Source organism: Lutra lutra, chromosome 2, assembly GCF_902655055.1.
Source record: "Lutra lutra chromosome 2, mLutLut1.2, whole genome shotgun sequence".
NCBI lineage: Eukaryota > Metazoa > Chordata > Mammalia > Carnivora > Mustelidae > Lutra > Lutra lutra.
In genome coordinates this window covers 86,107,535-86,134,414 of record NC_062279.1, presented here as the reverse complement: position 1 = coordinate 86,134,414, position 26,880 = coordinate 86,107,535, and the positions used below count along the sequence as shown (strand labels likewise).

Here is a 26,880-nt window from a genome sequence, read left to right as displayed (position 1 = left end):
GTATGGCTAAATCAGGTCCATAAAAAAGATAAATAGTTTGAAAATTCATTAGTGATTCATATACAGAACTAATTATATTTGTAAGCATACAGTGGTCTCTTTTTAATTCTGGTCCTTTGTACATACTACCTCCTCCATATCCTTTTTCCTTAGTTCACCAGGCCTAGACTTTTTGCCTAATTAACTTCTTAACCTTCAGGCTTCCTTCTTCACCACTATGACCATAACAGATGCTTGGATATATTACTTATTATACTGTATTTTAGCCCTGTTTATTTGTGAGACAGAAGAAGTTTTACCATGGTGGTTAAATAAAAGTATAGTGGTGATGAGGCACTTTTATTAAAGAAAGGCAAAGTTGAATGTCTTGTTTAGTTTAAATTAAAAGCGAAGGTAAACGTATCATAATAAATATCTCTGGCTGGTGGAAGATTATTTTTTATGCTTTTGTAGGTTTATCTTTATTTTCCAAATTTCCTATGCCAAAGACAAATAAACATTAGGTTCAGAAAAAAAATTTCTTAAAATATAGAAATATTCTTTAATTTTGTCATTAACCACATTCTCATTGTCTTTATTTTTCTGAAACACCATCACCAAAAACCAAGAGAAAAAAAAAATCCTGCTTTATTGCATTTCTCTTTAATTTCTAGTATTTTTTTATTATGTTCAGTTAGCCAGCATATAGTACATCATAAGTTTTTGTTGTAGTATTCAATGATTCATTAGTTGTATATCACACCCAGTGTTCATCACCACATATGCACTCTAACCCCCATCACCTGGTTACCCCATCTACCTACCCCCTCCCTTTTGTAACACTCAGTTTGTTTTCCAGAGTCCAGAGTCTCTCATGGTTTGTCTCCCTCTCTGATTTCTTCCCATTCAGTTTTTCCTCCCTTCCCTTGTGGTCTTCCACTCTAGTACTTCAACAATGTTTCCTTTTTTTTTTTAACCTTACAGGTTAAAATATTTCATTCATTAATCCAGAATTCATATAAAAACCCTTATTTTTTAGCTGCCTTATGGGTTTAAAAGTCTTTGTGAACTGGATTGAAATCCTACTACCACTTATAAATTGCTTATATGGATAAACATATCCCAAAATTTCAATCCATGTAGAAAAAAAAAATTCTGAATACAAACCCTCTCAAGTTGGTAACTGCCTAATCTGCCTTTCTTTCAAGGACCCACCAATGGTAGTTCACGTATCCATACCAAGATCTTAACAGCCAGTGACAAGTGTTATTTCCTTCATATTTTGGATGGGGAAACCAAGCTAGAGGGGTTAAATGTTGTATGTAAGCCTCACCTTTAGCATTGCCAAGTTTAACTCTCAATCAAACTTTAGAACACAGCCAATGTGAGGAAGTGACATTTCTTTTGTTTTTAAGAAGAGTTGGGCATCTTCCATACACTAATATCCTAGAAGTCTAGTCCCTTGGAACTGTTGACAGTCTGCCACTTTCTAGTCATATTTAAGTTAAGCCCAGTCAACTTCACTGATGTCCCATAGGCCAGGAATGATTTTTCAGGAAGCAATGATGGTGGCAGGTTACAGATAAACTGGCTAGAGATCACAGATGGATTGGATTGTTCATGGAGAAACTGCATAGCCACAGTTAATACTCTGCATAAATCCCTTGATTCGGCGCAAATAGAATTTTGATTTATGACATTAAACCTTTAAATGAAAAAGCAGTATGTTTTTGTTTGACTTAATTTGAAGCATACTAAAATTGTACTCTATTTCTAGAAAGAGTAGATAGCAAGAATGTTCAAGGGGCTCAGCCTATTTTTTAAGCTGTCATTAGAAATGATTAATATTTAAGAGAAATCAATAAAAATTGAATTTGAAAAAAATCAATATTTAAGAAAAAGCATTACAAATCACATGACTAACATTGACACCCTTCATATATTAAAAAGGTTTGTTTTCCTGTGGCATATGGGTAATGCTACAGCTGTATGAAGCAAAATTTTAAAGTGGTGATGTATTAGTATGAGCCATAGAGATAAATCATTTTGAAAATAAACCTCAGTCCTTTAAGACAAAGAAAAACATTGGAGTAAATGCCAGCAAATATTAAATCTCATTGTCAAATATGTATTAAATGTAAGTACATATGGATTTGTATATATCTGTTTCTAGCACCTTTCTTCTCTCCTTTCTTGCTCACACAGTAGATATGTCAAAAAAGCACATGTGGTATTTAAAATGATAAGTACAGTTATGTCCCATTTTAGTTGTGACAGATGAAAAGAATAACAGTATCCTTAAATTCAGAAACAATGCTGCAATCACAATTCCAGTGGATTCTCCAAACAAATATATACTCTTTGTAAGTAATTATACATTTATCCCCAGTTCACTGTAGGCTTTTTTTTTTTTTTTTCCTTCACTGTAAGCTTTTCTACCCTGGTCACCTAGACCAGACCATGTGTGAGCCTCACAGGCTCTTCTTGGTTCCTCAGACATTACTGTCCTCAAAACTGGGCATCTCTGGTTCCTACTTGGCTTTTCAAAAGCAGCCTAAGTCTCATTCCAAGAGAGATGCTATTCTGGCCATGTTATACTGTGCTGGCTACAGGTGACCTGAGTAAAATAATGAAAAAGAACATTTGCCTAAGTCCTCTATTTATAGTTCTTTTACTACACTTCTCATCTAAAATCACTCTTACCTTTCACTCAGACACTTTTGCAATCCCATGTTATGCCACACTGCCCCATGTTCACTCTATTCTAGCCCAACTGGCCTGGACATACAAACAGTTCTTTGTAACTTGCACAAAAGATGATCAGTCTGCCTCCTTTGTGACATGCAGACCTAGTTCTAAGGTTTATTAAAAGGATTAGAAATCCAAATTTCTCAAGCATTAGCAATGTGCAGGTTTTACAGTTTCTATGCATGAGTCTTTCTCCTAATTAAATGTCATCTCTCTTTAAATGCAAACCAAAACCACAATGCGATATCACCTAGTATCTTATAGCTCATATCTCATATCTTTCAGAATGATTAATGTCAAAAACATAAGAAGCAACAGTGTTGGCAAGGATGTGGAGAAAAAGGTACCTTCATGCACTGTTGGTGGGAATGCAAACTGGTGTAATCACTATGGAAAAATAGTATGGAGATTACTCAAAAAATTAAAAATAAAATCACCATATGATCTAGTAATTGCACTACTGGGTATTTACCCAAAGAAAATGAAAACACTAATTTAAAAAGATATATGCACTCCTACATTTTTTGAAGCATTAGTTACAACAGCCAAGATATGGAAGCAATCTAAGTGTTCATCAACAGATGAATGGATAAAGAAGATATATAATGGAAAATAGTGATAAAGAAGAGTGAACTCTTGCCATTTGAACAACATGGAGGGATCTAGAGGGTATAATGTTAAGTGCAGTAATTCAGTCAGACAAAAACAAATATGATTTCACTCATATGTGGAACTGAAGAAACAAAACAAATGAACAAAGAAAATAAAGAGACAAAAAAGGAGACTTTTAAATATAGAGAACAAAGTGGTGGTTATCAGACAGAATGTGGGTGGGGAGATAGATAAACTAGGTGAAGGGGATTAAGAGTACACTTACTTTCATGAACCACTGAGTGATATACAAAATTGTTGAATCACTATATTGGACAACTGAAACTAACACTATGCCTATTATACTGGGATTAAAAAATAAATTGAAAAAATGCTATCTCTGACAAGTAGACTAGGTCTTGACAAAAGAAGAACTGAAATATATATTCAATTTATATATTTTTAAAGATCTTATTTATTTATTTGTGAAAGAGACAGGGAGAATGCGAAAGCGAGAGCATGAGTGGGGTAAGGGGCAGAGGGAGAAGCAGATTCCCTTCTAAGCAGGGAGCCTGATGTGGGGCTCAATTCCAGGACCTAGAGATCATGCATGACCTGAGCTGAAGGCAGACACTTAACTGATTGAGCCACCCAGGCATCCGTATATGCTCAATTTAGAGAAAGTTAAAAGATACTTTCAATATGATAGAAATTTTACTATAGTTGAATAGTTATACATAAAGAATAAAAAGGCATTTGAGCAAATTTTAGGATTATAAATAAAAAGTCATAAATTATCTAACATTTCTTCAAGGTGCTTTCTAGAAGAGAGATTTATATTTGCTGACTTTTTTTTTTTTATTCTGAAGCTAGTTAACTTCCTGCCAAATATTATACACAGGTGGGTTAGCCCAATTTCCTTTTAGTCAGAAATTAATCTTTGAGCCATCAAATGGTTCATTCAAATGGACTAGTTTTCTAAGAATTTGTAAAATTTGAAACATAAAACAAAATGTAAAGTTGGTTGAAGTAATTCCTTTGTCAGGAATGATATCATCAATATCAATCTCCTGAAATATTATTGAGCCAATCCTGCTTACAGTTCTGCTTACAGAAAACAATGTAAACTGAGATTTTTTTTTTCTTTTTTTTTCCCTCAGAGAAAAGGACACCATATCCAAGCTTTCAATTCAGGGAGTTCACATGTAGAATTATGGAAGGCAAAGGACAAAGGACACCTATCCAACTAGAAAATCAGATGAATCAAATCTATCAGATAACAGTTTCCAGCTCATCTCATATTCAGAATCAAATAAAATTATTTCTATTGTGTCTCTGTTCCATGCACTACATTACTACTTTCTAGTTCACTCATTAATGGATAACTGAATTTATGCATTTATTGAACATATTTATTGAGGGTCCACAATGTATTTTAATAAGAAGATGCATATTTAAACAAATAACTAGAACAATATGATGAGTAAAATGGGAGAAAAATCACAAGACACTTGAAAGCAGAACAAAGAGATATTTAATTCACCCTGGAGTCTCCCTGGAAGGCTTTTCAAAGGGAAACTAGTTTTAAAGGTTGATGATGAAAAAGGAGCAGATGGAGCATTAGCAAAAACATAGATGTGAAACTTAGCTGACTGTGTGTGCTAGAGCACTTTTGTATCATCAGAACATCTATTTCAAAAAAAAAGAACTGCAGATGAGGCTGGAGTGATAAGCCAGGACCAGAGGGCCAGGGGTTTCTTGAACAGCCAAGGAACTTGGATTATATCCTGCAGGTGATGCAAAGTCACTGAAAGATTTAATTAAAGGAGCATCATAGATTTGAAATGTAGATTATTCCTTATGTTACCTGCGTGGAGGAATGGGATGCAAGGCAGAGAAGATTAGAGCAGTAAAGTGATTCAAAACTTGTGGTGGCAACTCAGGAAGAGATATAGGGAGAGTCAGAAACTGGACAAAGACAGTAGGGTTGAAGAACATGGGGTGGTTCAGCAAATATTTAAGCTCTAAAATGTGCAAGACTTACTGAATAATGAAAAATGGGTTTGGGGGTTGGAGGGTGAGAAAAAAAGCAGAGTTGAAAATGACAGGTTTCTAACTGGGCTGACTGCTTATGTCACTCAAATAGAGACCTAGAGTCCACAATGGGAAACAGCTTTAGAGAGAAAAAGTTCTTTTCAATCAGTTTGGATTGTGCACAGTATGAATTGTGAACAGATAGAGTATCCACCTTAAAGATACCAGAGGGTTGTCCAGGTTGACTGTAGGAACTGTAGGAACAGAAAGTCTGGATTAGAGATAAAATTGTGGAAATAATCAATGTTATAATAGTAGTTTAAAATCCAAAGGATGAGATCTAATCCTCTGCTTTATTTTGACAGTAAAAATATAATTTTGATCCCATGAACGCAGTTATCAGTGGGTTTTAATTTATCTGACTTTTTGGAAACTCTCTTGAGTCCTGGACAATATCAAGGACATTCTCCCTTTCTTTTCCTTTCTAATAAGAATATTTTAGTGTTTTTCAAATTGTGTACAATGACCTGATGGTGGATTGTAAAATTAATTTTGTTAATTTGTTAAATATTCAGTTTGAACCAAATAGAAGAGAACAAAATAGACTGGAATAGAAGAGCCTTGAAAACAGAGTGCTCCTCATGTAGTGTGTGTGTGTGTGTTGGGCTGCAGTGTTTGAGTTATGGCCAAAAACATTTGAATTCCCTGGCCCAGACTGAGACAAATTAAAGGTGGTCTCTTTTAGATAGGGGTGAAAAGAAAAAATAAAGATTACTCTAAAAATAGCAAGTTAACATTTAACAGCCAGTTCACATTTGTATTGAGGAAAACAGCTAGAATCAAGGCAAAGGCAAACAAGCCATGGGTTAAGAGAAAAGCTAGGAACTACATAAAGGTAAAATAAAGAATGATATGCCTATGTATATAGAGTTTTTTCCTTAAATATATTTAGTATATTTCAATAAAACTGTAGATGAGTTCAATTAAAATATGGCATAAAAGGGGAAAAATATTGAATTAAGGATGAGGGAAGAGAAGTACATCAAAAAAGAAAAATATATTGGTGAAACAAGAAGTGTCCCCAAAGCATTGTCAGAGGGAATAAATAGAGAGGTACAAGGACAGCCAGGAGAGTGGGCTGTCATTAGACAAGCATGGTGAGGTGTTTCAAGATCTCCAAACTCAACAAAATTCCCACCTCCAAAGTCTCTTGGTAGGAATTGCTACAGAAACTTCAGAAAAGTAGAGGTCGGGCTTGATCTCTTCCTCCTTTGTAAAACATCACTTTGACCTCTGTTCTATACCTTAAATTAAGGTAAATTAAAATTAATTTTAAATTTAGAACTTTGTGAATCTGAGAACATTTCAACATGCAAAACTAAGATGAGTAATCTTGCTCTAAGGTCTAGATTCTCCTCTGATCATGAAAAAGTTGAAAAAAATATCATCTTTCTTTGAAAACTTTTTACTATCATGTTAGAGGATTTGATTCAGCTTCCCCGAGTAACAGGAATATCTCAAATAACAGCAGCTTTACAAATAAAACATTTACTTCCCTCTCTCTCAGTCAAGAAGTACAGAGATAAACAATCTGGGGCTAATATGGTACCCCACAGTGACAATGACCCAGGCTCTACTGGATGTGACTTTCCTCCCCAAGATTACCTCAGTATTCAATATAGTGGTAGGTACAGAGAAGGTTGAAGTAGGGCATGTCCCTTCACTTTAAGGACATTTCTCAGAAGTTCTATTTAATAGTCACATTTATGTCCCACTGTCCAGTCCTTAATCACATGACCATACCTAGCTGGAAAGAAAGCTAGAAGACAAAGTCTTTATTCTGAGCTCTTTTGTGCCAAGCTATAAATTCTATATGTTTTAATAGAGTAGAAGAGATTCTAAGATCGCCATCATCCAAATAAAAATACAGTTGACCCTAAGCAACACAGGATTAAACCACATGGGACTATTTATACCCAGATTTTTAATAGTATAGTACTGTAAACATATTTTCTCTTACTTATGATTTTCTTAATATGATTTTTCACCAGCTTACTTTATTGTAAAAATCGATTATGTAATATATAAAATATATAAGATATGTGTTAATCTACTATTTGTGTTATCAATAAGGTTTCTGGTCAATAATAGGCTATTAGTTAAGTCTTGGGGGAGTCAAAAGTGCAAATTTTTGACTGGGTGGGGGTCAGCACTCCTAATCCCTGTATGGTTTAAAGGGCAACTCTAGTCCCCTTCCTAAGGAAGCTTTTCATTTTTTCTTGGTACTGAGAGGTTTTCTAAGATGCAGACTTTGCTACTAAAAGTGAGAAAGTTCTGGGTAAACTCAGGATTAGGTATCACCCTACCTTTGACAAAGTAAAAAATAATATATACTTATCTTCAATAATACTGGCAACCCTAAAACCATTTTTGGAATGCCTTTTTAAAATATAACCTTCAAAGCCTGAAGTTGATTTATGAAAATGTCAGTAGAAAATCTTCATCACTGAGGGCAGATTTCATTTCTCCAAGTAGTCAAGACTCATTTGGAGACAAATCTGATAAAGGAGGTCAAGCAGGAAAGTAGTCAATAACTATTTTAAGCACCGATAGCATTGTTGAAATAAGACACAAGTCTTTTGAGGTTAAGAGTCTCTTATGATTTGTATCCCTCTCTGATTTCCTCTTAATCTCAGGAAACAAAGTGAGGGTTTCTGGAGTGGAGAAGGGTGGGAGAGGTGGGGTGGCTGGGTGATGGACATTGGGGTGGGTATGTGTTGTGGTGAGTGCTGTGTATTGTGTAAGACTGATGAATCACAGACCTGTACCCCTAAAATAAGTAATACATCATATGTTAATAATAATAGTAAAAAAGACTCAAGTCCTCTCATGGGGCTACACTGAAAGGAGATAATTGCAAAGAAAAAAAAATTTGCTAGTTTCCAGGCACAACCCAACATATTTTTAAAAATCAATACAGCGTAAGATATTAATACAGGATAATTGACATTAATTAACAAAAGACCCCAAATAGTAACAAAATATGTTTAATTCCTTTGAAAATATTTTCTCAAGTATATTTGTATTTGAATTTTTTTAAAAAGACATTTCAGGGCGCCTGGGTGGCTCAGTGGGTTAAGCCGCTGCCTTCGGCTCAGGTCATGATCTCAGGGTCCTGGGATCGAGTCCCGCATCGGGCTCTCTGCTCAGCAGGGAGCCTGCTTTCCTCTCTCTCTCTCTCTCTGCCTGCCTCTCTATCTACTTGTGATCTCTCTCTGTCAAATAAATAAATAAAATCTTTAAAAAAAAAAAAAAAGTGGGACGCCTGGGTGGCTCAGTTGGTTAAGCCGCTGCCTTCGGCTCAGGTCATGATCCCAGCGTCCTGGGATCGAGTCCCACATCAGGCTCCTTGTTCTGTGGGGAGCCTGCTTCTCCCTCTGCCTCTGCCTGCCACTCTGTCTGCCTGTGCTCGCTCTCTCTCTCTCTCTCTCTCTCTGACAAATAAATAAATAAAATCTTTAAAAAAAAAAAAGACATTTCAATTTTCAGGAAACGTGCATTACTTTTTAATGTGATTTGGCACCAATAGGTTCCAAGAGGTCATTTCCCATTACAGTTTCTGGAGTTGTCCTCAGCTGCTTTTATAACAAATGATACAAACCAAAAAGTGCTCAATGTAAGGAGATCAATCTGAAGGCTTCTCTAATAATAGTCCCTGCACAGTCTGGAATGCTGTGGGCTTCTCTTTGGCCATGAGGGGAGGGAATGGCAAGGGCCTGCTGCAACTTCATCTTAACTTGTCAAAGTTGGACCATATTTTATTTGACAGAATCAGTAGCAATATCTCAAAACACTTGCTGTGGAGGAAGACAGAATAGGATGATTTCATTGGGCATTTCAATAAAGCAATTTGTACTATTAATGGAGAAGTTAATGAAAACAAGTCCTCCCCGAAAAGGAACTAGCTCCGAGTCAGCATTTTAGATCTTCCAGCACTGAAGAGTTTGTTGTTTTCACTGACGGGTAGGCTAAGAAAGGCTAAGAAAAAGTCTTTCTGCTATAGAGATAAGAAAATGCATTTTGTCACCCTTATCACACATGAATACAAACTTCTTCCAGAAGTGAAACCATGAGAAACTAATAAGCAGCTATTTGGAAAGGAAGAGGAGGCAACATTCAGGCCTTGGAAGATTTTACTCCCAAACTAAATGTCATCTTATATTCTGCTTTGCATAAAATGTACCTAACTCTATTAGATTGTTCTATTTACCAAAAAAGTGAATGAAGACCTTCGGCCTAACTTCCTGGTTTCTGTGATGTGCTTTCATCCACTTCATAAAGGTGTTTGGTTTTGGTTGGTTTTGTTTTGATGGGAGTCAGTGCTGGGAATACTAGCATAGTGGAAAGCCTAGGAGCCACCTTCCTTAAGATGCCAGGAAAGTGCTTCCTCCTTTACTCCATCCATTTGTTCCTACCACAACATGAATTAAGACTCTCTCTTCCATTTTTTACATCTCTTTTCATAAAGTATATGTAGTAAATAATAATTGCCATTTTATAGCATTTCATAACTTGCAAAGTGCTTTCTAAATCAACATCTTATTTTATCCTCCAATAACACTTCTAGATTAATATTATTTTGCCTATTTTACAGACAAAGAAATTGAGGTGTGATAGGTTTAAATATCTAATTCAAGATCTCACAGCTAAGAACTGGCTAAAAATTCCATTTTTCTGAGCCTAAATTCAGCACTTTTTCTCCAATACTAAAAATTCTACCTGAAAGATTGTCAGAATTCCTTCATGCTGCTCATCAGAAGACAAAACAAAAACAGAACCAGTTTAAAGTTTATTCTCTGTTAATGTGTGAAAGATAAACTAAATATCAGTATTCTTCAGCAAGGATCTGCAGGAACCAGAATCTAAAAATGGACACACACACACACACACACACACACACACACACCCCAAATAGGGGGAAGAAGGTGGTCGACCCTCATGGAGAGTATATGATGAAATCTGTTAAGTCCTTTCCACAGAAAAAGTCATTTGCCTACATAAAAACTTGATAATTTATGGGAATTTATTGAGTCCCCTTAGCTCATCTGTTGAATGCCTCTTGCACTGAAATTTTTAGATGTCAACAACATCTAAATCTATGTTACTAATACATCAATCAGGCATTTTCATGTTATCCTCTTAGTAGGTACCTCAATAGCATTAGACACTGGCTGCCATTCCTTCCTTTTTGAAATATTTTCCTTCTTTGGCTTCTGTGATATCACAAAAGGTTTTCCTCCTACTTCTCTGGCTGTTCCTTCTCAGTCTTTGTTAGCTCATTCCTTTCTATATGGTCTAAAAATGCTTCAAGTTTTTCAGTGCTTAATATGTTTCAATTTTATTAATATTTTGAAAAAAACTAATTTCAGCTTTATTGATTTTCTCAGTTTTCATCTGATTTCTATTTCAGTGATCTTGACTTACCAGTATTTTCCTTCTACTTAATTTGAGTTTCATTTTTTTCTTCTTTTTCTACTTTTGTAAGGCAAAAGCTTTGATTATTGATTTAAAACCTTCCTTCTTTTATATGATAAGGATTTTAAGATTATTTTTCACTCTAAATAAAATTTTAGCTGCATCCTACAAATTTTGATATGCTGTTTTCATTTTCCTTTTTCTAGTTTTCCTTGTAATTTCTTCTTTGACATTTAAGTTATTTAGGAGGAATATTTTGGTTTCTAAATATTTTTGTATTTTCTGAACAATTTATTCTTATTAATTTTTCATTTAATTCCACTGTGGTCAGAGAATATATTCTGTACAATTTAAATTCCCTTAAATTTATTGAAATATCTTTTAGACCTCAGCATATGGTTCCACGTGCATGTGAAAGAATGTTCATTCTGCTGTTGTTGGATGGAGTGGTCTATAGATGTCCATTAGGTGAAGTAGGTTGATGATGTTGGTCATATCTTCTGTGTCCTTATGGATTTTTTATATCTATCTGTTTTATCAGTGTCTGAAAAATATTTGCTTATTTTTCCATCTAGTTCTTTCAAATATTGCTTCACAAATTTTGAAGTTCTATTTTATATTTATATATATATATGTATATATATGACATTTAGTTCTTAATAAATTGAACTTTTATTATAAAATGTCCTTATCTCAGTTAATGGTCCTTTTCTATGTTAAATGATATCAATGCAGCTATCATACAATTAATATATGTATGGTATATATTTTTTTTCTGTTCAGTTAGCCAACATCTTTGATGTAGTGTTCAATGATTCATTAGTTGTGTATAACACCCAGTGCTCATCACAACACATGCCTTCCTTAATACCCATCATGGGGCTACCCCATCCCACCCACCCCTTCCTTTCTGTAACCCTTAGTTTGTTTTCTAGAGTCCAGCTTCTCTGGTGGTTTGTCTCCCTCTCTGATTTCTTCCTGTTCAGTTTTCCCTTCCTTCCCCTATGGCCCTCCATGCTATTCCTTATGTGCATGGTACATTTTTCTCCATCTTGTCACTTTTTAAAAAAATTTTATTTATTTATTTTTTTTATTTTGTTTCAGTGTTCCAGAATTCATTGTTTATGCACCACACCCAGTACTCCATGCAATATGTACCATCTTGTCACTTTTAACTTATCTGTGTTTTTATATTTGTATTTAGTATCTTATAAACAACATATATATGTATTTTTTATTTTTTTATTTATTTTCAGCGTAACAGTATTCATTGTTTTTGCACCACACCCAGTGCTCCATGCAATCCGTGCCCTTTCCAATACCCAACACCTGGTTCCCCCACCTCCCACCCTCTGCCCCTTCAAAACCCTCAGATTGTTTTTCAGAGTCCATAGTCTCTCATTGTTCACCTCCCCTTCCAATTTCCCCCAAATGCCTTCTCCTAACTCCCCATGTCCTCCATGCTATTTGTTATGCTCCACAAATAAGTAAAACCATATGATAATTGACTCTCTCTGCTTGACTTATTTCACTCAGCATAATCTCTTCCAGTCCCGTCCATGTTGCTACAAAAGTTGGGTATTCATCCTTTCTGATGGAGGCATAATACTCCAGAGTGTATATGGACCACATCTTCCTTATCCATTCATCCGTTGAAGGGCATCTTGGTTCTTTCCACAGTTTGGCAACTGTGGCCATTGCTGCTTTAAACATTGGGATACAGATGGCCCTTCTTTTCACTACATCTGTATCTTTGGGGTAAATAACCAGTAGTGCAGTTGCAGGGTTATAGGGAAGTTCTATTTTTAATTTCTTGAGGAAACTCCACGCTGTTCTCCAAAGTGGCTGCACCAACTTGCATTCCCACCAACAGTGTAAGAGGGTTCCCCTTTCTCCACATCCCCTCCAACACATGTTGTTTCCTGGCTTGCTAATTTTGGCCATTCTAACTGGTGTAAGGTGGTATTTCAATGTGGTTTTAGTTTGAATCTCCCTGATGGCTAGTGATGATGAACATTTTTTCATGTGTCTGATAGCCATTTGTATGTCTTCACTGGAGAAGTGTCTGTTCATATCTTCTGCCCATTTTTTTATATGATTGTCAAACAACATATACTTGGATCTTACTCTCTTGTTCAAGCAATGATCTCTGCCTTTGAATTGGCCCTTCTCTAAAGCAGAATGAGGTAAACAGGACAATATTATGTAACATTTTACATAACATGTAAAGTGGCATAAAATTAATTCAAATTAAGTTGTAAAATGTTTAGAATACATGTTTTAATACCAAGAGGAGACACAGAAAATAATGCAAAGAAGTATAGCTAGAAAAGATAAAATAGAATGTTAAAAATGGGGAGGGAGACAAACCATAAGAGACTCTTAATCTCAAGAAACAAACTGAAGGTTGCTGGGGGTTGGGGAGTAGGGATGAGGTGGCTGGGTTATGGACATTGGAGAGGGTATGTGCTATGGTGAGTGCTGTGAATTGTGTAAGATTGATGATTCACAGACCTGTACCCCTGAAGCAAATAATACATGTTAATTTAAAAGAAGGAATAAAAAATTAAAATAAAATAAAAGTAATCAGTGATTTGGTTCTAAAGGCTATATATATATATATATATATATATATATATATCCCTTAGTCCAAAGAAGAAAAGAAAGAATAAGAAAGCAATAGAAAACAAAGAGCAAGATGTAGACTTAAACTCAACCACATCAAAAAATTAAATTTAAAGACTTTTTATTTCTACATATATTACAAACCCCACAATACATTTTATTATTTTTGCTTTTAGTCAATTATCATTTAAAGAATTTTAAAATAAAAAAATAAATGAGGCATGTCTAATATTTAAAGTGTTACTGCAGTATTTTCTGGCTTACATTGTTTCTGAGGTAAATTAAGCCATTACCTTTTTAAAAAATTTATTATTATTATTATTATTATTATTATTTTGATGTTACATTAGTCACCATTTAGTACATAAGCAATTGCCTTTATGGCTGTTACCCTCTATATGTCTTTTTTTTCTCCCACTGCTTTAAGAGTTTTTCTTTATTTTTGGTTTTCAATAATATGGTTATGATGTGCATTATGATAGTTTGCTTGATATTTATCCTGCTTGAGATTTGTTGAGTTATTTAATCTATATTATTTCTTCAAGTGATTTTTTTGCCCCATTTTTTCTTTCTTCTTTTTACAGTATTCCATAGACCGCTTATATTAACCCTGAAGATTTCTTTGCTTATGTTTGTTTTCAATTTTTTTCTTTCTGTTTCAATTAGATATTTTTTATTAATATATCCTAAAGTTCAGTGATGCTTTCTTCTTCTCCTGTCCAATTCAGTGTAAATGCCATCCAATAAAAATGTTGATTTCAGCTATTTTTATCTTTTGCTTCTAGCATTTCTATTTTTTTCTTTATGAAAATGTTCATTTCTCTCCTGAAGTATCTTACATTTTGACCACACACTCCTCTTTTTTTCTATAAATGCTTTAGTATTAGAATAGTTGTTTTAAGGTCTATTCTGCCAGTTCAGATAACCGGGCCATCTACAGGTCTTCTTTAGTTAAACATATTTGCTTTTGATTATAGGTTATATTTTCTTACCTTTCCATGTATCTTGTAATTTGAAAAACATAAAACAATAGGGGTGCCTGGGTGGCTCAGTGGGTTAAGCCGCTGCCTTCAGCTCAGGTCGTGATCTCGGGGTCCTGGGATCGAGTCCCGCATCGGGCTCTCTGCTCAGCGGGGAACCTGCTTCCCTCTCTCTCTGCCTGCCTCTCCGTCTACTTGTGATCTCTCTCTGTCAAATAAATAAATAAAATCTTTAAAAAAAAACATAAAACAATAGATAATGAAATATATTTCTTCTTTTATTCTGCTTATTTTATAGAGATTGTAAGCCTTTTTCTCTATAGCTAGAATTAAGCTGATTTAGAACTGGACTTCAACTCTTCTTAGATTGAGTTAATCTATGATTAGCCCAAATTCTAACCTTTTGAAGCAAAGTTAACTTTTTCATCTTGTCAATATTTTAGCTGGATTGAAGTTGGGCTTTCATTTCGGATACTTTTGGCATTTTCTTTGATTCAACCAAAGCAGTGCCCTTGAATTCAAACTCTAAAAATGTACAGATATCTGTAATTTTTCTTTTCCAGATCTTCACTCACTACCACTTTCTCGACAAAATAAATAGTGTGAAGAAAATTTTCAGGCTAAGTAATTTTGTTGTTGCTGTATCCATGACTCTTTCAGCTTCCTGTCTATTTTCCTGGCCTATGTTTTTGTTGAAGGTTCAGCTAATTTCTTGTCATCCCTTCAGACTCTTTATCTGTGTCACACTATTTCTTCTGTTCATCCCACCCGGACCAGAAAACTGCCCCCTGGCCTTGAAACTAGATCAAAGTTTTCTGCTCATGTGAAAATCTCATTTCCTTCTGAAATTCGCTTTAACAGGGCTTCCAGTGACTACTGCTCTTTTCTAACCCATAGGAAAAAAATAGTTTTTATCTCTGTGGGATTCTTGACACCATGAGAGTAGAAGTCTTTTATATCTTTCTACATTCTAACTGGTAGTGGAACACCAAGGTCATGTCTTTTTTCTCACCATTAAATCTCTAGTGCTAATACAGTGATAGAAACACATAAAACTCTCTCTAAAATAAATAAAACTCTCTAAAATATCTGTAGCACATAAAAAAATTGGAATGAAGGTGATTCAGATATGTGGGGGAAATAAAATATGATATTCACTCTTTATGGGATAAAATAATTTATGGTAGTCCAGAACTGAAATATTTTTAATGATATTTTAAACAAGGGTATCATTGAAAAGATAAATGATGCTTGGTCATAATATCCATGACTTGACACTATTCCCAGATCAAAACAAATAGGGAGTTAGGGGAATTCAGGCAACAACCTCGGATACAGAGATAAAAATCTAGGTCTTGGGGAAAATGGCAATCATTTATGAAATTCAGCAGATTAAGAAATGGAAAACATCATTAGGGAAATACTCCTAATGGAGCATTTATTTCCCCAAAGGCTCAGAGCTCTCCATTAGCATAATCTTTGCCTACGGAACAAGGTTGTAATATCTACAGTTAGGTGGGGTTCTTTGTTTCTTATCTTGCTTGAGTCCCAGCTTCTTTATGTTTATCTGATTCTCTTGGAAAACTGAAAAGTTTTAGGATTTGACATAAAGCATGAAAAGAGGTCTAGCTGGCAAGTGAAGATCAAGTGTCCACCTGATGTGTGGCAAGATCAGTAAAGTCTGGGCATTAGGCCAAGGCTGGCATCTAACTATACAAATGGAAAAGACATTAACCTACTGGTAGCAATGCTTAGAATTATATTCCTTATTCCAAGACTTCTCAGGTCTCCAAATCTAGAAAGCACATGTGGATTAAAATAATAAAAGAGTTTGTATACCTCATAAATCTTACCTTGGGGACCATTTGGGCTGAACCTTCTCTTTCATCTTCCCTTTCTTCCCTGTCTCTCTCTCTTTCTCTCTTTTTTCTTTTTCCTTTCTTTTTTCTCTCATTTGGGTGGGGAATCCTGATTGATCAGAAGTGTTCCAGGGTGCACCCAGTCTGCACCACGGTCGATACAACCAGCTACATCTGTTCAGTCATCTCTCACCAAAATGACTAGGAGGAGGAATGCCCAACAGAAGAAAAATACAGAGGATGTACCTTCTGCAACAGAGCTAATGGCTATCAACATAGACAATATGTCAGAAAGAGAATTCAGGCTAACAATTATCCAGGCAATAGCTACGTTGGAGAAAGCCATGGATGACCAAATGGAATTGATTAGGGCCGAGCTGAAAGTGACCAGACAGGATGTTCACAATGTTAGGGAAGAGCTAAAAGCTACCGGGGCTGAGGTTCACAAGGCTCTCAATGAGTTCCAATCTAATCTAAATTCTCTCAAAGCTAGGGTAACTGAGAAAGAAGATAGAATTAGTGATCTGGAGGACAAACAGATAGAGAGAAAGGATCAAGAGGAAGCCTGGAACAAACAGCTTAGAAACCATGAAAACAGAATCAGGGAAATAAATGACGCCATGAAACGTTCCAACGTCAGAATCATTGGAATCCCTGAAGGGGAGGAGAAAGAAAGAAGTCTAGAAGATATAGTGGAACAAGTTCTTCATGAAAATTTTCCCAATCTCACGAATGGAACCAGCGTTCATGTACTAGAGGCCGAACGGTCTCCACCCAAGATTATAGATTCCAGAAAAACATCAAGGCACCTGATAGTCAAATTGAGGAATCATAATTGTAGGTATAATCTCTTGAAAGCCGCGAGGACAAAGAGGCTCCTTACTTACAGAGGAAAGCCCATCAGAATAACATCAGACCTGTCCACAGAGACCTGGCAAGACATTCAAAATGGATGGAGAGATAAAGAGTTTCCAAGACCAGCAAGGCTTAAAAGACTATGCAACCACCAAGCCAACACTGCAGGAAATATTAAGGGGGGTTCTATAAAAGAGGAAAAATCCTAAGAATAGCATTGAACAGAAATATAGAGACAATCTACAGAAAGAAAGACTTCAAAGGTAACACGGTGTCAATAAAAACTTATCTATCAATAATCACTCTCAATGTGAATGGCCTAAATGCGCCCATAAAATGGCACAGGGTTGCAGATTGGATAAAACGACAGGACCCATCCATATGTTGTCTACAAGAGACCCATTTTGAACCTAAAGATACACCCAGACTGAAAGTGAAGGGATGGAGAAGCATCTTTCGTGCCAATGGGCCTCAAAAGAAGGCCGGGGTAGCGATTCTCATATCAGATAAATTCGATTTTAAACTAAAGACTGTAGTCAGAGATACAGAAGGACACTACATCATTCTTAAAGGGACTATCCACCAAGATGATCTAACAATTGTAAATATCTATGCCCCCAATATGGGAGCAGCCAATTACATAAGAATACTGTTAATCAAGATAAAGAGTCATATTGATATGAATACATTAATAGTAGGAGATCTTAACACGCCTCTCTCTGAAATAGACAGATAATCAAAGCAGAAAATCAATAAAGAAACAAGAGCATTGAATGACACATTGGACCAGATGGACCTCATAGATATATACAGAACATTCCACTCTAAAACAACAGAATACTCATTCTTCTCAAGTGTACATGGAAGCTTCTCAAGAATAGACCACATACTGGGTCACAAATCAGGACTCAACCAATACCAAAAGACTGAGAGTATTCCCTGCATATCCTCAGATCACAATGCCTTGAAACTGGAGCTCAATCACAAGGAAAAGTTTGGAAGGAACTCTAACACCTGGAAGCTAAAGACCACCTTGCTTAAGAATGCTTGGATCAACCAGGAGATCAAAGAAAACTTAAACAATTCATGGAAACCAATGAGAATGAAGACACTTCGGTCCAAAACCTATGGGATACAGCAAAGGCGGTCCTAAGGGGGAAATACATAGCCATCCAAGCCTCCCTCAAAAAAAAATTGAAAAATTCAGAACACACCAGCTGTCTCTACACCTTAAAGAACTGGAGAATCAACAACAAATCAAACCAACTCCACACACAAGAAGGGAAACAATCAAGATTAGAGCTGAGATCAATGAGGTAGAACCCAGAGATACAGTAGAACATATCAATGAAACTAGAAGCTGGTTTTTTGAAAGAATCAATAAGATCGATAAACCATTGGCCACACTAATCCAAAAGAAAAGAGAGAAAGCCCAAATTAATAAAATAATCAATGAAAAGGGAGAGATCACAACTAACACCAAGGAGGTAGAAACAATCATCAGAAGTTATTATCAACAGTTATATGCCAATAAGCTAAGCAACCTAGATGAAATGGATGTATTCCTGGAAAACTATAAACTCCCAAAATTGAACCAGGAAGAAATCAACAACCTAAATAGACCGATATCTAGTAATGAGATTGAAGCAGTGATCAAAAACCTCCCAAAAAACAAGAGCCCAGGACCTGACGGAATCCCTGGGGAATTCTACCAAACTGTCAAAGAAGAAATAATACCTATTCTCCTGAAGCTGTTTCAAAAAATTGAAGCAGAAGGAAAACTTCCAGACTCTTTCTATGAAGCCAGCATTACCCTGATCCCCAAACCAGCCAAAGACCATACCAAAAAGGAGAATTTCAGACCAATTTCACTGATGAATATGGATGCTAAGATTCTCAACAAGATCCTAGCAAACAGGATCCAACAGCAAATTAAAAAGATTATCCACCATGACCAAGTGGGATTCATTCCTGGGCTACAAGGATGGTTCAACATTCGCAAATCAATGTGATAGAACAAATCAATAAGAAAAGAGAGAAGAACCACATGGTCCTCTCATTTGATGCAGAAAAAGCACTTGACAAAATCCAGCATCCGTTCCTGATTAAAACGCTTCAACGTATAGGGATAGAGGGAACATTCCTGAACTTCATCAAATCTATCCATGAAAAACCCACAGCCAATATCATCCTCAATGGGAAAAAGCTTGCAGACTTCCCGTTGAGATCAGGAACACGACAAGGATGCCCACTCTCACCACACTTGTTCAACATAGTATTAGAAGTCCTAGCAACAGCAATCAGACAACAAAGAGAAATAAAAGGTATCCAAATTGGCAATGAAGAAATCAAACTCTCTCTCTTCGCAGATGACATGATTCTTTATATGGAAAACCCAAAAGACTCCACCCCCAAACTCCTAGAACTCATACAGCAATTCAGTAACGTGGCAGGATACAAAGTCAATGTACAGAAATCAGTGGCTTTCTTATACACTAACAATGAAAATACAGAAAAAGAAATTAGATAATCGATTCCATTTACTATAGCACCAAGAACCATAAGATACCTGGGAATAAACCTAACCAAAGAGGTAAAGGATCTGTACTCGAGGAACTACAGAACACTCATGAAAGAAATTGAAGAAGACACAAAAAGATGGAAGACCATTCTGTGCTCTTGGATCGGAAGAATAAACATTGTTAAAATGTCTATACTGCCTAGAGCAATCTATACTTTTAATGCCATTCCAATCAAAATTCCACCGGTATTCTTCAAAGAGCTGGAGCAAATAATCCAAAAATTTGTATGGAACCAGAAGAGACCCCAAATCACTAAGGAAATGTTGAAAAACAAAAATAAAACTGGGGGCATCACGTTACCTGATTTCAAGCTTTACTACAAAGCTGTGATCACCAAGACAGCATGGTACTGGCATAAAAACAGACACATAGACCAGTGGAACAGAGTAGAGAGCCCAGATATGGACCCTCAACTCTATGGTCAGTTAATCTTCGACAAAACAGGAAAAAATATACAGTGGAAAAAAGACAGTCTCTTCAATAAATGGTGCTGGGAAAACTGGGCAGCTATATGTAGAAGAATGAAACTCAACGATTCTCTTACACCATACACAAAGATAAACTCGAAATGGATAAAAGACCTCAACGTGAGACAGGAATCCATCAGAATCCTAGAGGAGAACATAGGCAGTAATCTCTTCGATATCAGCCACAACAACTTCTTTCAAGATATGTCTCCAAAGGCAAAGGAAACAAAAGCCAAAATAAACTTTTGGGACTTCATCAAAATCAAAAACTTCTGCACAGCAAACAGTCAAGAAAACAAAGAGGCAACCCACGGAATGGGAGAAGATATTTGCAAATGACAGTACAGACAAACGATTGATATCCAGGATCTATAAAGAACTCACACTCAACACACACAAAACAGATAATCATATCAAAAAATGGGCAGAAGATATGAACAGACACTTCTCCAGTGAAGACATACAAATGGCTATCAGACACATGAAAAAATGTTCATCATCACTAGCCATCAGGGAGATTCAAGTTAAAACCACATTGAGATATCACCTTACACCAGTTAGAATGGCCAAAATTAGCAAGCCAGGAAACAACATGTGTTGGAGGGGATGTGGAGAAAGGGGAACCCTCTTACACTGTTGGTGGGAATGCAAGTTGGTGCAGCCACTTTGGAGAACAGCGTGGAGTTTCCTCAAGAAATTAAAAATAGAACTTCCCTATAACCCTGCAATTGCACTACTGGTTATTTACCCCAAAGATACAGATGTAGTGAAAAGAAGGGCCATCTGTATCCCAATGTTTAAAGCAGCAATGGCCACAGTTGCCAAACTGTGGAAAGAACCAAGATGCCCTTCAACGGACGAATGGATAAGGAAGATGTGGTCCATATACACTCTGGAGTATTATGCCTCCATCAGAAAGGATGAATACCCAACTTTTGTAGCAACATGGACAGGACTGGAAGAGATTATGCTGAGTGAAATAAGTCAAGCAGAGAGAGTCAATTATCATATGGTTTTACTTATTTGTGGAGCATAACAAATAGCATGGAGGACATGGGGAGTTAGGAGAAGGCATTTGGGGGAAATTGGAAGGGGAGGTGAACAATGAGAGACTATGGACTCTGAAAAACAGTCTGAAGGGTTTGAAGCGGTGGGGGGGTGGGAGGTTGGGGGAACCAGGTGGTGGGTATTAGAGAGGGCACGGACTGCATGGAACTCTGGGTGTGGTACAAAAACAATGAATACTGTTATGCTGAAAATTAAAAAAAAATGAAAAAAAATAACAAAAGAAATTAAGTTCTTACATTACACATTTTACCATATTATTTTATTAAATTGAAAATAAGTACATTTTAAAATACCTGCTAGCAAGAAAAGGTATAGAATATGGATGCCATCAAATAGTGTTGAATTGCCCATTTATCTCCCACTTATGAATTGTGCCACATGTTCTGACCCTCAGAAGGCATGCAATGAGTGACTCTTAGCCAAAAAGGGACCTAATAGCCTATATTAGGTCCATTCTCCACTAGTGCCAACGATATTACTCAAATACTAAAATGCTGGTATCAATAGCATTGTGTTGGAGCTGATGTTGTTATGTTGACATTGGCATCATTTTGTTGGCATTAAGCCTGTTGGCCTAGCCCCTCTAGACACAGTCATTATTGCATCAAAGAATTTATTCAATGCCTGTTTCACTGTATTTTTCTATTAGATCTGCCCTTAAGATGTGACAATATGTGATTAAAAAAATAGTAGCAGCCAAAGACCCAAGCAGTGAAGTAAACTTCAAATAAATATGTATGTATGTGGAGATAGAAATATGTTTATTGCAAAGGGGGTGGCTGAATATAAAATTATGGAGGGAATAGGGTCAAAGAAAATTTTCTACTTTCCAAAGGACCCAGAAAGTTTTCCCTGAAGTAGGAAGCTAACAGAAGCTCTTAAGAAGGAAAGGAGAGTGTGCACATGTTTGATGATTCCTAAGCAGCTCAGAAGCTTAATGTTTAAAAGGTTATATTTGACAAAATGTGTTCGAATGGAATAAAGAGACTACATGATTTATAGAGAATGGGGAGTAATTACTCCATCTGTAAATGATCACCCCAACAGATTAATAAATCCTAAGTATATTTCAGACATGTAGGTCCTTACTACTTGTATGATATGATGCTAGTTGACTGATGAGGCTAGATGTAAGTTAATTTTGGACATAAATGACACAATTGGGTCCACTTCCATAAAGCAGCCTTCTTTGCTTCCAACTCTTCAACTCTTACTCCATATCATGCTATCAGTTTTAGGTATGGAGGATAGTCTCCTGTACTTCTTAGGTCACCTCTCCTTGACACAAGCCTTGCTTCTCTTGTTTCATTGACAAGCATACGATTAATAGTCAAGTGCTTTGTCCAAGGCTCTAGTTTAATTTAAAGTACGTATAAACCCAACAAAATATGAAGTACTTATGGATAATTCTTTTAAAATGTGTAAAGAATCTATATGTAGAAAATTACAATAAGATAAATCAAAGAAGCTTTTAATAAATGGATATCTATTCTATGTTCTTGGATTGGAAGACCCAATATTGTCAAGATGTCATCAATTCCCTCATTGACCTATAATCACTGAAATTTCAATAAAAATTCCAGTAAGTTATTTTGTGGATACTGACAAACTGATTCAAACTGTATATATGGAAATCCAAAGCACCCAGAATTGTCAATATAATACTAAAGAGGAAGACCAAAGTTGTGGGACTAACATTACCTAACTTCCAGACCTACTGTAAAGCTATAGTAATCAGGACAGCATGGTACTAGGAGGGCAGGAGACAAATAGATTAACAGGACAGAATAAAAATCCCAGAAAGACACCCACACAAGTAGAGTCAACTGATCTTTAACAAAGGAGAAAAGTCATTTCAGTTAAAAAAAGGTTTTTCAACAAATGGTAATGAAACAAGTGAATGTCTACATGAAAAATAATGAATCTAGATACAAACCTTACACTTTTCATAAAAATTAATTCAAAATGGATCAGAGACCTAAAAGCAAAGCACAAAACTACAAAACTTCTGAAAGAAATCATAGGAAAAATTTAGGTGATCTTGGGTTTGGTGAACAACTTTCAAGAGACAGTATCAGAGAAACAATCCATGAAAGAAAAAGCTGGACTTAATATTAAAATGAAAAATTTCTGCCCTGAAAAAACCACTATTAAGAGAATCAAAAAACTAAGTACACACCGGGAGAAAATATTAGCAAATCACACATTCAGTGTTTTCAAAATACATAAACAATTCTTAAAACTAAGCAGCAAGGAAATAACCCAATTAAAAAATGAGTAAAAAATCTGAATGACACATATCCAAAGAAGATATATGGATAGAAAATAAGCATATGAAAAGGTGCTCAACCAGATGTCCATTGACAGATGAATGAATAAAGAACTTGTGACCATATATATATATATATACATATATGTATATATATATATATATATATATAAATGCAGCCATCATAAAAGAGAAATCTTCCACTTGCAACAACTTGGATGGAACTAGAGGGTATTATGCTAAGCAAAATAAGTCAATAAGAGAGACAATTATGTGATATGTGGAATTTAAGAAACAAGGCAGAGGATCATATGAGAACAGAGGAAAAAAATAAAACAAGAGTGAAACCAGAGGGAGACAAACCATAAAAGACTCTTTAAAAAAAACAAGATTTTATTTATTTATTTGACACAGAGAAAGAGATCACAAGTAGGCAGAGAGGCAGGCAGAGGGAGAGGGGGAAGCAGGCTCCCTGCTGAGCAGAGAGCCTGAAAGAGACTGTTAATATTAGGAAACAAACTGAAGGCTGCTGGAGAGGAGGGGCACAAAAGGATGGGTAACTTGGTGATAGACATTGCTGGGGGTGGGCATGTGATGTGATGAGCACTGGGTATTATAGGTATTATATAAGACTGAAGAATCATAGACCTGTACCCCTGAAACAAATAATACATTATATGTTAATTAATTGAATTTAAATTTAAAAAGAAAAATGTTTAATATCATATATCATGAGAGGATTGAAAATTGAAATAATGAGATTCCATTACATACTTACTAAGATAGCCAAAATCCAAAAAACTGACAATATCAAATGTTGACAGGCTGTGAAGCAACAGGAATTTTGTTTCATTGTTGATGGAAATGCAGAATAGTACAGCCACTTTAGAAGACTTTTTGACATTTTCTTACAAAGCTAAATATAATATTATCATAGAATCCAGCAATCATGTTCCTAAGTATTTACCCAAATGAGTTGAAAACGTATGTCTACGAAAAGCCGGCACATCAATGTTTACAGCAGCTTTATTCATGATTGCCACCAAAATGTCCTTCAATAGTAAGTGGGTAAACAAACTGTGGCACATTGATACAATGGAATATTATTCAGTGATAAGAAGAAATGAACTATCAAGCCACAAAAAGTCATTGAGGAGCCTTAAATGCATATTGCTAATTGAAAGCAGCCAGTTGGAAAAGGCCACATATTGTTTGATTCCCATTACATGACCTTCTGGAAAAGCCAAAATTTTAGAGATAGTAACAGTATCAGTGGTTGCCAAGAGGAGGGAAAATATGAATATGTGAAGTACATGTTATTTTTATGGTTGTGAAACTATTCTGTATGGTACTATAATGGTGACACATGACACTATGTATCTGTCAAAACCTATAGTATGCTACAGCACAAAAAGTGAACTTTAATGTTTATAAATTTTTAAAAGTCATTTAAGTTGTAAGAGGATCCCAAGAAAGAATAAAGATTGCGACAAGAGAATCTAATGTATGAAACAAGTCGGGTGACAAGGTGCTGACTTTAACTTTGGAAATTAATAGAATCTGTGAAACTACAGGTAAATCAAACTTCACATAAATGTAACTTACTTAATAAAGTTGTTTCCCACAGAGGTATGGGTTAACAATCCTGATACTGCTGTATATATACACTGGATTTGAACAAAATGGATAAAACCTGGTGTACTCTAGGTTTTTGACTATTGGCATGAGAATTTACAGATAAGCAAAGGGGGAGGCCAGAATGAAAGGGTGTGCTGATGAATTAGAGTTGGAGACATGAGTAAGATTCATGTTTAAACTATTATTGAGATTGTTGCATTGAGAAATATATGCACATGTATTTTTTCTCTATTTGCTGAGAGGATCAAAAAGAAACAACACCCCAGTAGCAACAAGCACACTAGGAACCCAGATTTTGGTTTCTAATATTATTTTTTTTTAAGATTTTATTTATTTATTTGACAGACAGAGATCACAAGTAGGCAGAGAGACAGGCAAAGAGAGGAGGAAGCAGGATCCCTGCTGAGCAGAGAGCCCAATGCGGGTCTTGATCCCAGGATCCTGGGATCATGACCTGAGCTGAAGGCAGAGGCTTTAAACCAGGCGTCCGGTTTCTAATATTATTAAAAAAAAAAAAAAAAAAAAAGAATCTATGCTCCTTGGCCCAATGGCTGATTCTAGGACTGGGACAACAAATATACAAGATGAGCCTTGAGTGTCTTGTAGGGTCAGAAGGTAAGAAGGTCCTCAAAAACAAGTAAAAAAAACAAGCAAAAGCAAGCAAAGAGCTATAGGAATCAACTAAAAGAGCTTCCAGTTGTCAAAGCTGGACCAATTTAAGCAAGAAAATGAATAAAATAATGTTGCATTATAATTCAGAGCATAAAATAAATACCCATGAGTCTCTAGTAACATAAATGAGTGAATAAATTAATAGGTGGGAAGAAGAGACAAATCTGCTCTTCAAAAGCATTCCAAATAAATTATGCAGAGACTCTACCATAAAGTAGGGGCACCATATCTCCCCACCACTTAAATATGTGCTATGCATAGTGACTTCCTTCCAAATAGTAGATAGATTATAAAAAAAAGGTATTTAAAAAATAGTAATTTTACAGTGCAAAAAACTGAAAAACATTATTTCAGCCAGGTGATCAGTTAACATCAATAGTCATGAATCACATTCACAATATGTACTTTTGATATTGTCAAAAGTTCAGAAATATCCAAAGAAAAACCAATGAAACACCAAATTAGTAATTAGTGTAAGTTTATTGTGCACTCACCAAGAAGACAGTTTGCAAACTGGGAGCACTCAAACCAAAACATGTTATAAAGCACCTTTATATAGTGGGAAGGCAGTGATTGTTTATTCTTCACAGGGATTGGTTAACATTAGAGTTTTCTTAAATGATAAGGAATTGGTGAGTAGTTACCTCATATCAACACTGGGAAACAGTTCAACTTTTGCTTAGGATTTTCAGAAGCAGAAATAAGAAATGACTCAGATCAAGTTAGTCTTGCAAAATAAACTAAATTAAGTTTTGCTTGTATGACTAAACTAGTTTTGCCTGCTCAGGGAATTTTCAAGACTGATCTCCATTTGTTTCTGATTTTAACAAGATGATGTGATGTGAAAATGGCACCTTACCATTGTGGTCTTCCTCTCTAAAACCCATAACCCCAGCCTAATCTTGATAAGAGCCATCAGACAAATTCTAATAGGGAGGCATCTTACAATATATTCAACTAGTACTCCTCAAAAGTGTCAAAGTCATCAAAAATAAGGAAAGTCCTTAACAATGAATCTTGGAACACTGAAAAAGTAAA

The 26,880-nt window shown here is 35.7% G+C and overlaps 1 long non-coding RNA gene across 1 annotated transcript in view; it reads left to right on the top strand.

Annotated features, from left to right (window-relative positions):
* The first annotated feature begins 21,910 nt into the window (after window positions 1-21,910).
* Window positions 21,911-26,880, top strand: part of LOC125094250 (uncharacterized) — a 36,155-nt gene continuing 31,185 nt past the window's right edge. The window contains exon 1 of the long non-coding RNA XR_007125429.1: window positions 21,911-21,998. This is a non-coding gene — a long non-coding RNA (uncharacterized LOC125094250). The remainder of the gene's footprint in view (window positions 21,999-26,880) is intronic.